Here is a 13,803-nt window from a genome sequence, read left to right on the forward strand (position 1 = left end):
TCAATTCAAACCTATGTAAATCATCTTGGGTTCAATTATGTTTATTCCATCTGTTTTTATCATCTGCTGTTAGGATAATTTATCATTTCTACATGGTATTAAAATGTAAATGAATCAAGAGAGGAAACACATCTGTGGACTGTTAGTTAATAAAACTACATTGGGCAAGTGAGCTAAGTCATAATAATTAATTAAATTTCACTGCCCATATATGCTTGTAATTGTATATTTAGTGTGCATTTGCATAATCACATAATGGGATCTATATGATTCATGCTTTGCTGAGCGTAAGCTGGATGCACAAATTACCAGTTCAAAATGAGAGTTGCTTATAAAGGTATCACAGAGATATTTTACTTTTATCAAGAAATAATATATAGGAAATAAATTTAAAAAAAATTTTAACAAGAGAACAAGTCTACCCCTCTATTTATTTACTTTTCAGTAAGTTTAAATCCTTGAGGGTAACAACATCACATGGATTCTGGGACCAGTGGCTCTAGCTGGAAGGTTTCTTTGGAATTCGGCATGAACCGTGCTGGAATTCACCATTTCCATGAGCTTGAGTTCCTTTCCCCCAGTTTACTCTAGCTTTGTTCTGTTGCCACCAGGAGTCACTGTGTTGTTCTTTACTTTGTACACATAAGCACATCTCTTGCCTAGCTAGAATTCAGTTTCATCTAGAGCATAAACCCCTTTGGTCTTGCAAAGAGTTGTGTGCTCCTCTGTTTCCAGACACCCTGTTTATAACTAGCAAAAATGGCCTTGGACCACAGCCTTCCAGACACAGTTGTCTCTACAGGAGTCCCGTTCCCAGCAGGCCTCCACAGGTTCTACGATGGTGGAAAGAGAAAGGCCAAAAAAAAGGGGGGGTAAAAAATCTTTGAATGTGAGTTACACATTCTTTTTTCTTTTTCTTTTTTTAAAGATATTTATTTATTTATTTATTTATTGAGAGAGATAAAGAGAGTGCAAGTGGTGAGGAGGGGCAGAGGGAGAGAGAGAATCTCAAACAGACTCCCTGCCTCGTGTGGCACCCAGTGCAGGGCTCAGTGTCTCAACCCATTAGATCATGACCTAAGCCAAAATCAAGAGTCGGACCCTCAACTGACTGAGCCACCCAGGTGCCCTTGTCAGTTATGCATTCTTAAAGTTTCGAAAAGTAACTGAAAAGATGTCAGCCCTGGCTTGGACAAATTCTGGCTTTGTTCTTTGAAAGCCTGCTTTTTAAAGTATAATGGTAGTATATTTAGTAGCTTTCTATCAGGGAAGGGTTTACTTTTTGGAAGACATGGTGTGAGCTGGTCAGATTAGGTATTGTCCTGAGCTAGCTTGTATGTTTAGGGCCCCTCACTCATAATATTTTGTGATTGAATCACATTCCAATCAGTCTAATCCCCAAATTTATTTAATTAAAAAAAATGAAGCCTTGTTTTAGGACCATATCCTGGGGCAACATTGTGCATACTGGCCTTAAACTCATAGATACATACGACTTCTAGCATTTATTCCAGGTGGCTGGGGAACAATTTCCGCAGTGATGTGCTGTAGACAGCACATCAAAAATAGACAAAATCTATTTTTGGTACTGCCCATCTCCACCTCCTCAAAACCTAGTCCTCTCCAGCTGCCCTCTGATTAGCAGATCAAAATAGCTCACTGCAAGTTTGAGTGACACAGACTTAACTTCTAAAGTATATTTGCATATTGAAAAGAACCTTGTCATTTTGAATAAATTTTGAAAATGCCAGTCTGTCCAAACCAGTCCCCTATCTGATGTCTTTTCCTGGCTCCTCAGTGCACCAAGTTCAAGTCTAAATTCCTCAAGGCATTTAGCATTGTCTCCTGGCTTTTTTATCTAGTGGTCACCTCTGCTTTCTTGTTCTGCCTTCCTTGTCACTCACCAGTGATCCTTCTTCAGCTTAAGAATTGGATTGCCAAGAAACCTCAAGTGAACACAGTTGAGCATTGCATTATTTAAAAAAAAATAATGGACAAGTGGTGTCAGGCACTAGACTGTCTCAGTCTCATAATTAGATTCCTTCTTCACTAATGCTAAATTAAAGAGCAGTTCAGTTGGGTGGCTATTCGAGATACCAGTCAATTGAAGATGCTAAAATGTGATTAGAATAAATTGGAAATAGAGAACCAGTTAATTCAGGTATCTAAGTGTAATTCCTTTTGTAAATGGGCAAAAAAAAAAAAAGTCTCTCCTTCTGCCAAAAGAGATGGTACCTTCTTGTGAAAATAAAAATATAATAGAGCACCAGTACTACACACTGGTTCATCTGCTGAGCACTTTATCATAGGTAGAGCAGGTTCAAGTTGCAAGTTGAAGGGATAGGGCTGATTGCCAACCTAGAGAACAATCAGACAAGCAGTTAGTGAAAATAGAGCAACTAAAAAAAAAAATTATAAAAGGGAAAAGAATACAAGTTCCTTATGAATTCATTAAGAATGAGTGAATTTGCTTTGTTATTTAAATTTTACTCTTTTTGGAAAATGAATGCCCCTGTCAAAAATAATCCTCCTCAAAAGTTTAAGAAAAACCTGCATACAGAACTAAATCTATAGAGAAGATGTTTCCCTGGTAATAAGAGAATAAACCAAATAAGTAAAAGAAAAAACAAAAAATACTTGAAATAGTATTTTGAGTAGGCCTGATTGGGAAAAGAAAAGTCTATAATTCAAGACAATTTCAAATAAGTTAAAATGCTATATTACATCCGTGTGTTTAATAATTACTTATTTTGAACATAAAGAAGGTATGCAGTTTTGATTAATATAACACATTTCTCCCTGAATCTGTTAAACATTGAATTCTATTTCCTCCTGAGTCTTCTTGTTGGCAGGAACAGCTCTTCTTCCCCTACCTAGCTTTCTTTACTTTTAAACTTTTTATTCCTGATTAATTTCAGACCTACTGAAGATTACAAAAATAGTTCAAAGAGTTCCTTGTGCATGTCATCTAGCCTCTCTGTGAAAAATGCTTCTGACAGTGTACCATTGGTAGACTTATGGAATGACTTATTCAGAATAAAGTTATCCCACACAACTGTGTATGGGACCAAGGAAATAATTCATAGCAGAAGTGAGCCAGAGGGCCACAGTATCCTCTAGTCCTACATTTACCTTGTCACCTAGAAAAAGTTGGCTTCATAGAACTATGAACTGGCCTATTGAAAACCCAGTATGTCTCCAGGTGCCTATGATACACCATGTGTTGGTGTGGCTGTCCTATAAGATGCTATACGTGCTTTGAATTGATTGCTAATATCCAGTGCTCTTTCTCCCATAACCGAAGAGGGAGGTATAGGAATGGTTCCTTTCACTATTAAATCTAAGAACTACTCCCTCCCTCACAGTTTTTGTTTCTAGTGACTTTTGCTCTCATTTCCACAACCTGAGTTTTAGATGTCTCAGAGGATTTTGTTACCAAGAAAGTAGGCTTCTACTGGAGCTGTGGGAGGTGGTGTGAAGATGGTTTCCTTGAGTTGAAATGGAGTTGAGACTAGAATCTGGCCTCTTGGGGCTCCTCATACCACCGAACCAATACAGTACATAGAGAAAGAGGTTGCTAACCTGGGTGAGATGACTTATTCCATTTGATGAGGAAAAGTTGGATTGCTTTTGCAGTGGAGACAAATGGATCTTAGAGGATTCACTGGGGACTTAGGACTTTCACATACAATAGTGGGGTTAATGGGAGATTAGGACAAGCCAATAAAGGCTGGACTGTCAAAGGCAGTCAAAGGCTTACCTTTGGGTCACTGTACCAGGTAGAGAATCTCTACTGTCAAGGTGGTAGCTAAGGTCAAGAGGAACAAACATGGAATGTGTGTTAGAAGATGGATGTATTAAAATATTAATTACTTCTCATGACCACATACAGAAAAGAAGACAGAAAAGAGATGCATATTATATATATATATATATATATATATATTTAAAAATATGAATATAAGTTTTGTGTATATTAAGAAAGGAAAAAAGTAGCTTCTGATGTCTGGTAACTGGTTTGATACTCACAGTGAAGCCATGTTGTTCTCTTGTTGGACATAATCTCACAGAAAGTTAATGTCAGATTATGGTCACCCTGAGACCATAATCAATGAAACAAAAGCAAGGACAGTCATCAGGCCACAAACCACCACACAGCCCTCTCTCCCAGATAAGAGTGACTACGACAGCTTTTTCTGTTACAGATTTATCCTCCTCCTAGTTTGTTCTCCCTGTAGATACTATTCATTGAGACACCTGGTCATGGAATTGCCCCTGTTTTCGAACAGCACTCCACCTAAGTTAAATCCCTGTTTCCTCAGACCCTCCCCAAATTACCCAGTAAAAACCCAAATCCTGTTCGATGATGGGTTTTTTTTAAACATCTTCTTGACTCAGGCATCTCTTGGTTCCCTATACTTCGTGTTCTCCCTCAATGAAGGGAGTAATAAACCCAACTTGTTTAACTTGTTTTGCTGGTGCTGTTTGGCTGAAGGACATGGACAATATTAACCATTCATTTCTTTTTTCCTCTTTTCCCTTCTTCTATTTCACATAAGGAGTGCTACCCTTGGGGCGCCTGATGAACGCTGATGGAGACCTTCTCCCTTTCTGGAGAGGGTGAGCGTTTTTTGTTTGTATGAAGGATGGTTGCACCATGATAGGCAGCAATGAGCAGTTGCTGTTGTAGGAAACAGGAAACTTCAGTACGAGTGCGAGGATGGTTGCTGGAGAGCAGACAGGATACACGGTGCTAAACATTTGCCTGTCACTCTCGGATCCATTCCCCTTTCTTCCTCTACCTACACTGCTCTGGTTCACAGGGAGCCTGATTTCTGGAAACCACACTGCCCACTGGTTTCTGATTAGGTTTGGCCAAAGGGAGGGACTGCCAGAACTTTGGCAGGTGGTGTTGGGAAGAAGCCTGCGGTGCTTCTCGTGGTGCTTCAGACCAAGGCTTCACCTCATGCGACGTTCTAGATCCAGTCACAAAGCCACTCCCTCCTAGTTGCTTCTGCCTGGTTCCTGCTCACATGTGCAGGCTTTCTCTCCCTGCCTTCTATAATACCCTGTGCTCTCTTTGCTCACCTGCCCTAAAAATGATAGCAACTCCCTGTTTTCTGGTTGCCTTAATTTTTCTTGTCTTCAGCTCTTCCCACATCTCTGTAAGTGCTTACCCTTTCTTGAGCTTTCCTCATCTTAACCTGACGATATACTGGATCAGCCTAATTTGTAGATGCCCTTTAAACACCTTTATAGAATATATAAGTCTTGTCACTGGTTATTTTGATAAAATTTTATTTTCCAAAATAGAGCAGCTTAATGGTAAGAATCCATTCTTAATGGTAAGAAAATCCTGTGGTGCGAACCCTGTCATTTTCTCCATATTCTTGCCTTTCTCTCCTTAGGTACATGCAGTTTCACCAATGGTTATAAATATTTGAAGCAATTAAGTGAAAAAAATTCTAAACAGTCATTTTCTAATGATTGGAGATTTAAAAATAGACTTGACAAGACAAGAGTAGGGGGCTAGGCTGAAGCATAAATCTTAATGTTTTTCAGCCCCCGGAAACTAGTTGAAGGACATGATCTTCTCATTATGATTCAGATTTGCCCTGGCTTTAGCAGGAGTTATGCACAAATCCAGCTGGAGAAGAGGATCTTAATTTTTTAGCCTCTCAGTGGGTACTTGTCTGAATCTGCTTTCTCAAGGCTAAATGATACTCCAAGGTGCTTTCAAGATCAGAATTGAATAAGTCTGTAAACCCTTGACATGTCTGTAGGAGGCCTTTGGGGCAGGTCGTCGTCTTTGCAAATTGCCTCATATTTAAGCAAGGCAAAATAAAATCTGTGTGTAGGAACAATACAATTAACCAAAAATTGATATTTCTAAACTTCGAATACAGTTTATCATTGAAATTGTTCTGTTGATTCATCTTTATTGTCAATGTTTTTGAAAGGCTGCTACAGTTACAGCTGGAAGTTTTTCTTACACAAGATTTAAATAGTGAAGAAATGATTTCAGAATAAGAGTGTCAGTCATCGGTGGACATGTTCCTTGGGTTTTCTAAAACGAAAAGGCAAAATTCTACTTCCTCTGTACTAATCAGCATGCTGGAGGGAGTGTGATGTGGCCCAAAGGCCCAGGGAAGAGTTCTCACCTATTGTTGGGGCACAGCAGAATTTTGTTTCCCCTTTGCTTTTTCACTATATACTCAGTAAATGGGCCCCTTGTGGCCTGAAAGAATTCATGTACCTCCTTAACCACCCAAATTACCTCTAGGGAATGATTTAGAACTGTGGAAAGTCTGGCTCCCTGTCTTTGAAGAGCTTTGAACAAGTTGGGTGAAAGCAATTGCCAAGAAGCAAATAGAAATATATGCTATTTATGGAGTTGTTGAGTGTGTTTATTAGATGAGCCTATTAGCTGCAGCGGATGTTTAAACTTTTCAGCAAATAAGCATTTGAACCAGATTATTTTTGAGGGTCCATCTCTCTTCACATAGTCCATGAACACACATGCGGGTCATTTATAGGGTACATCTCTTAATTCAAGAAAGGTTTCTTCTGTCCCTTTTCTTTTGTTAGGAAGACAAGAAGGTGGGTAGAATTAGAGAGCGCAGTAATGTTGAAGAATCAGTGTTAAGCATGAAGTAATGGTGAGTTGCACAGGGTATAGATACAACTAGTCTGGGACTTGACACACAGCAAACCCAAGCCATTATAGACTTGGAATAAAAATTAAAAATAGGAACTGGTACTGTGTTTTGATTCACACCCATTTTCCTACTTTGTGGCCATTTTCCTTTTTTTTTTTTCCTTCCTCTGCAAATCTAAATACTACCTACTTCTGAATACTCAGTTTGAATCTCTCCCTGGAGTTTTCTACGACAGATGCACATATGGACATCTCTTTCCTCTGAAATCTCATTGTTCCTATGGTCTGTAACATTCTGAGACAAAGAATTAGGTATTCAGTTACACTCAGTCAATGCTGGTGGAAAGAATCAAGCAGAAATATAATCTTTTGTCACCTTGCATTGTGTTCGAAAAGCACATCGTGTGTCATTTGATTTTCTCTGTTTAAGCCTTATTTCCCTTTCCAGACTATAAACTCATTGAAAGCAAGAATTAGACATGAGCATTATTCATGAGACCTTCCTTCTGCAGTCCTCAGCATATGTATACAAACACCTATATATTGGGTATTGATGATTCTTGTCATAATACATCAACTCATGGTTGGCCTGGGACATTTTAAGACGATTCACTTCTCTTTGCTAGGATTGGCCCTCCATCAGGTACCAAGTGATTCAACACTCAGAAGCCTGGGTGATTACCTTGTTAATTTTCCATGAACAATACTCATGCTCAGCATTGCTTTGATCTGCATTTCTTCAGATATTATGTTGCTCCTCTGAGTTTGGTGGGTCATAATTTGCCATTATGTTGTCACTTTGAAGGATGTAGTATCTTAGAAATTCCATTCTTGGTAAAAACGTTTTGTTTCAGTATGATTTTTTGCCCCATAGAGCAGAGCTTCTAAGTGATTTAAAGCAGGCTCACAACCTTTATCTGAAGAAGCATTTGTATTTCTCTCCTTGCATCTGCCCTTAGAAATTATGAAAGTCCGGAAAGGGAAATAGGTTTGTGTGATTTGGTCAGAGACCGCCTATAGGCTTGCTATTGGGAGTTTCTGGAAATTTAAATAAGGGAAGATCGTTCTAATATTTTCAGAAGAGCCTCTTTGTTCAATGGCTTAGTATTGATAAAGGCCTTTCATCAATTACAGAACAACAGGGCTCAGAGTTCTTTTGTGACTTGGAAGCGGACAGAAGTTTCCTTTGTATCTAGCCAATCAAGCAGACCCATGATGGAGTGCCAGGTTCTGGGGTAAATACAAGTCAGGCAGGGACTCTGCCTACAAGAAGCTCAGAATCTAATGCAGGAGAAGGAATATACTCAGGAGCATGGGAAAAGTGCAATAAGGAGCACATCTAGAGGAAACAAAGTTCCACAGAGCAGAGAATGATGATTTCTCCTCTGAGATTTCAGAAGGGCAGGTGACAGTAAAGCCCTTTTGGAAGAAGGCAGCTCTTAAATTGGATTTTGAAATTGGAGAAGGAATGATCCACACAGAACACAGGTGTGTACAGGAGGGTGGCTTGGGGCAAGAGTAAGAACAGGGGAGCATCCCTGGAGAGGGGACCTGATTTGTAAATGACAGGAGCTGCCGGATCATGTGGACCTGTAAGCAGTAGGGTACGCTTGAGATGCACTAAGCTGTTCTAAATTGCTCACGCAGAAAGTATGGGAAAGGAGGAGCAGAGCTAAGTTTTGAAAATCAGTGCATCTGTCTGTGTCGTAGTGGGGACCGTGTGTAAGGCTGAAGGATTTGGATTTTAGTTTGCAGGGGATTGAAATCCAGGGACATACTTGAAATAGGAGAGACGTGATCAGACTATTATTTTAGACATTTTACCTGTGTGGCTAAGAGGTTTGTCAAGGGACACCAATAAGGGCCGGGAGCCTGTAAGGGGACTCTGCAGAAGTTTATGCCAGACGGTAGCACCACTGCCCCTCCAGTTGGAGAAAATTAAGAACTGTTTATTGGTTTTAGTGACATTCTTTTTGGTAGAAATGCATGTTTTCTGGGATGGAGGATAAAGTAATTTATCTTGGTTGCAAATGTTTCTTCATTCTCAAATCTATCTTACTAATTGTCATGTAGATTGGGTGCCTGGGTGGCTCAGACCTTGAGCATCTGCCTTTGGCTCAGGTCATGATCCCAGGGTCCTGGGATCGATTTCCACGTCGGCCTCCCTGCTCAACCTGGAAGCCTACTTCTCCCACTCCTACTCCCCCTGCTTGTGTTCCTTCTCTCTTTCTGTCAAAAAATAAATAAAATCTTAAAAAAAACAACAACAACTAATTGTTATGTAGATATCCTTCTTTACCCTGTCTATAGACTTTAGTTTTAAGATCAACCTTACAAATTCATATAGAAGACAAGTTGTGGTAATAGCAAAAATATTTTTTAGTTGGTAAAAATAAAATTCCTTTTTTTTCCCCTGAAAATACTGAACCTTTCTTCTTGTATGTATGGCTGTAGGAATCTCTAATGCTCCAGGATTATTATTATTATTTTTTAAAGATTTTACTTATTAATTTGACAGAGATTACAAGTAGGCAGAGAGGTAGGCAGAGAGAGGGGGAGAAGCAGGCTCCCCGCTGAGCTGGGAGCCTGATGCAGGGCTCCATCCCAGGATGCTGGGATCATGACCTAAGGCTAAGGCAGAGGCTTTTTTTTTTTTTTTTTAAATTAAATTAAATTAAATTTTTGAAGGCAGAGGCTTTAACTCACTGAGCCACCCAGGCACCCCACTCTAGGATTATTTTTCTTAGGTTGGAGTAGCATTTCAAAATAACTTGAGTGGGCCTTATTTAAAATTATAACATTCAGAAACTTCTGAGAAATAATACTTTTCTGTCATTGGAAAACTATTTAAAAACTAGGTCTGTGAATGACATTTTAGGACTTCAGTAAAGGATAAAACCTTTACTGAAGGTTACATCCATTTAGGATTCTTACAGGAGTTTCTTATGTGTAATAGCCCAAAGGTGACTTTATTTTGGGGGGGTAAGTTACCTAAAATTTGTAAGAATCTTGCTTCTCACTTCTCTTACACATTTTTAGTGCCTTTTAAAAGCATAAGTAGCCTAGGTAATCGTTTGAAAATCTTCGTCCTTTTTTCAATGCCTGTTATCAAATAGTTCATTGTATCACTTATAAAAATATTCACCAGCACATGTGAAGTAGGGCACAATGAATGAATGGTTTTCTATGATTTTCTATTTTAAAACACATCAAGGGCTTAATTGAGCATTGTGGGCATTTTTCTTCCAACCCATAGCAGCACGAGAAAACAAATGCAGCAAATAATAGCGAGCACTTATACAGGACTAACTAGGTGCTGGCACATTTTCAGTCTTTACCAATATTGATTCATTTGAATCAACTGGTGTATTATACTATAAATTATGTGATCGTATATAGAATTCGTGTCCCAGTAGTTGTGAAAGCCAATAATTATAGTCAAGGATAGTGTCAGTCGTGTCCAAAAAATAATACTGAGGACTCCTGCATAGTCCTGAAGAGTCGAAATTATGCGTATGATCCATGCTTCTCAAACTTATGAAACAAATACAGTCACTCCTCTTATTGTCACAGTGCTTCATTGACCCTTGACCTTTCTACTAGCTGGGTGTCTAGCACTGGCGTCAGGGGCACACTCTCTTTTGCCATATTGTTCCAGAAAATTGAGAACTCACTTCGTCACAGTGTTACCATTGATGATAAATTTCTGTGGTCCCATGGACACAGGTCCGGGTGTGGTTTTTTCTATGGGGAAAGCTTGAACTCCACCTGGGCCCTCCTACCTGGACTCCCTCTCCCTGACACATGCTAAACATTGCTTAAGGGACTTGTCACTCATTCCCCTAGGACCACAGTTCTTCAGTTTACTCACCATGTTTAGCCATTTTTCCTCATTGTTCCCTGTCACCTTGGCAGGCTGTTTGGCCCCTAAAGGTTTTCTAGCATTAGAAATGCACTGCTCAGAAGTCAGCTCTTCCCCTGTAATCTTAGTATGAAGGCAGTGTCACCAGCCTCGATGGTCATATTATTTTAAGGGCCCCATAACCATATACTGATTCCAAACTATGATCAGGTTTAACTAATATTGCCTGAAAAAAACTGCCCTGCTTTAAAATTTTGAAGAGTAGGCATTAGGTTTTAAATACTTTTTAATTCTAAAAGATTCTTGGGTCCCACAGATTGGCCTTATTTTGCCTTATTGGTGATCTCTGAGTATATTGTGCAGGTAGTAACATCCCTCAGGTACATCCTAATTCAGAGAAATGGATGTGTGTTTATTCTAAATTTGTATATAAACTCCTTCAGTGACCATTCCCAAGATAAAGAATAAATCTCTTATTAAACTTTATACAGTGTCACACCTGATGTAGTAAAATGTCGGGGTTTAGAGCTGACAGCCAATAAAGAATTCTTGAGACACCTTTGGTGCAAAAAGGTGGTTTTATTAAAAGGCAGAGGACCCTTGGTCAGAAAGAGCAGCACTGGGGTTGTGACAGGTGACTGATTATATGCTTTCCAGTTGGGAAGGGCTTAGGAATAACATAAATCTCTAAGGAACTTTGGAAACAAGGTTTCCAGGATCCTGAAGGGGCTATCTATTGTTAGGAGAAGGTTGTTCATTACTGTCTAATAAAACCCTAGTCATGATACCCTTCAGATGTATATCAGTAAGCCCTATGCTTGAGGGATGATCGCCAACATAGATCTCTGGGGGTAGGGGAAGAGATAAAGAAAGTTTCCAAAGGACTCTTTATATGTTAAAAAAGACCTACAGGCACCTGGTGGTCTGGCTAAGATTGCCTCTCGTTCTTAGCAAAGCATTAACATCGAGGCTACTGTGTTCCTAGAGGAAGGTCACTCTGTCTGTTTCAAGGACTTGTCAATGGGTTGTAAGCAGTAAGGAGATTTGATTTTTTTCTTTTGCCTTTGTTTCCCCATCAAACCAAAATAAAACCACAGACAGAAACTAAACAAAACATCCCAAACTCTATCAAAGTATCTACTTACAAGCAAGGTAGATGATTTCTTGGGTTGCTCATCTCTTTTAACTTAAAGATACTGTACGTCCTCCTGAACTGGATTTGAATTCAAAATCCATAATCCCAAATAGGGCATACAGTTTCCTTTCTAAATGATCCTTGGCTCCTCTACTACTTGGAAATGAAGATTCAGCCTCTTTAAACACTTTTAAGCCCTATAATATCCTCCTTCCATTCTTCTTTTTATAGAGAAGGGTAGTGAACATAGGGAGGGGAAGGGCAAGGTACCTGTGTGCGTTTTTCTTAATCTTGGGCTCAAAGGCTGCTGAAACTACAAAAATTGGAGAACAAATCTGAGATGGAAGGAGGCAGGTAAAAATGTCTCAAAACCATCTCACCGAGTTGAATCGCTTATGGTTTTTATATCCTGTGATGTTGTGATTTATAATTAGAATTATATATCTGTTCTTTGTTCCCATTTCTGGCACAGGGTTTCTAAAACTCGTGGAATTTTCTATTGATGAGAGCAGTAAAGCCTTGTGCTGGGTGAATGAGGTGATTTTTAGAATGCTCCTAAGAATGGGGCTGGTAGCCAGTGATTAGAAGGTTGGACTTCAGACCCACCCTGGACCTATAGGGAGTGGAGAGGGGCTGGAAGCTGGAAGCTGAGTTCTGTGTTCAATGGACAATGATTTAATCAATCAGACCTAGGTAATGGAGAACCCATCAGAACCCAAAAAGGCAGGTTTCAGAGAGCATCTGGGTAGCAAATAATAGTATAAATATATATATATATATATATATATATATAAAATACTAGGTGATCACATGGAGATGTGGGGAGAGAAGGGTACCTTGAAAGGGCATGGAAGCTCCATTACCCTTGTCCATCTAGCAGTTCCTGAATTATATCCTTTTACAATAAACCGGTGATCGAGTAAGTAAAATGTTTCTCTGAGTTCAATGAGCTGCGCTAGCAAATTAATGGAACTTGAGGAGGGGCTTGTGGGAAACTTTGATTTATAGTTCGTTGGTCAGAAGTGCAGGTAACCTGGACTTAAAACTAGTGTCTGAAGCAGGGGAACATTCTTGTAGGATTGAACACTTCATCTTTGGGATCTGATCCTATTTCTGGGTGGATAGTATCAGAACTGAGTTGAATTGTAGGACACCCAGCTGATGTCAGAACATTACTTTTTGGTGTAGGCATACCCTACCCCCACTGCCTGCCAATTAGAAATTAGGTCTCAGAACACCCTAATAGACCCCTCCAAAGAGCATCATTGGAACCACAAAATGAAAACCAGGAGTCTATATTTTGAGACAGTTGCTCAAATCAACCTAGGAATAAAAACTGTTTTGCTTTTTTTTTTCCTCTCTGACTTAAGGGCTGAACTTACTATTTTCTCAGTATTCTAGGCATTTCTTTCCCTCATTTTCTCCTAAGCTCATTTTTTTCCTTAACATACACATGTTTTATATATATATATATATATATATATATATATATACACACACACACATATATAAAAACATAAATATTTTATAAATATTTAAGTATTATATAAATCAAATATTTTATATAAAAAGGTTTTCATATAAATATATATTTTATATAAATTATATAATTATAAATATTTTGATTTATATATAAATATAAATATTACAAAATATTTATAAAGTATTTCTGTATCTATAAATATATTTATATATAATATATATTATTAAATAACATTTTTATCATAGTATAATGTTTTAGCAAATGCCTTAATATTTTCACCAATATTTTAGCAAATGCCTTAATATTTTCACCTTCTATTTTCATTAATGCTTTTCTATTCTCCGCACCCTAGAAAGGAGAATTTATAGAAAGGAAAATTTATAGTACAGGTAAAACGTGTATGTTTTGACTTACGTAGGCAATATCCGATTATAAATTTTCACATGCCCACTGCAGTCTACAGTCTGTTAAAGAACAGAAATTCAAATGAGTACATTTGAAGATCTAATTGTCTTTGATAAGTGATTTGCAAATTGGGCAGCATCTCATCTAGCGGTTAGAGAGATGCTCCAGTTGTGTCACACAAAATGGAAGGTGTTCATGGGAAAGAAGGTGGGGCAAGGAGGTTTTAGCAAAAGAAAAGGATTGTTGCAGACCAGAAATTT

The 13,803-nt window shown here is 38.6% G+C and overlaps 1 long non-coding RNA gene across 12 annotated transcripts in view; it reads left to right on the forward strand.

Annotated features, from left to right (window-relative positions):
- Window positions 1-13,803, forward strand: part of LOC123387001 — a 319,566-nt gene that overhangs the window by 157,562 nt on the left and 148,201 nt on the right. Inside the window, exon 11 of one of the 12 annotated variants that reach the window (XR_006601310.1) lies at window positions 4,560-5,340. The exons of the other annotated variants lie outside the window; for them this stretch is intronic. This is a non-coding gene — a long non-coding RNA (uncharacterized LOC123387001). Of the gene's footprint in view, window positions 1-4,559; window positions 5,341-13,803 lie in introns of those variants that run through there. 12 annotated transcript variants of the gene reach the window in all.

This window comes from Mustela putorius, unplaced genomic scaffold, assembly GCF_011764305.1.
Source record: "Mustela putorius furo isolate JIRA1106 unplaced genomic scaffold, ASM1176430v1.1 tig00003845_pilon_pilon_pilon, whole genome shotgun sequence".
In the NCBI taxonomy this organism is placed as follows: domain Eukaryota; kingdom Metazoa; phylum Chordata; class Mammalia; order Carnivora; family Mustelidae; genus Mustela; species Mustela putorius.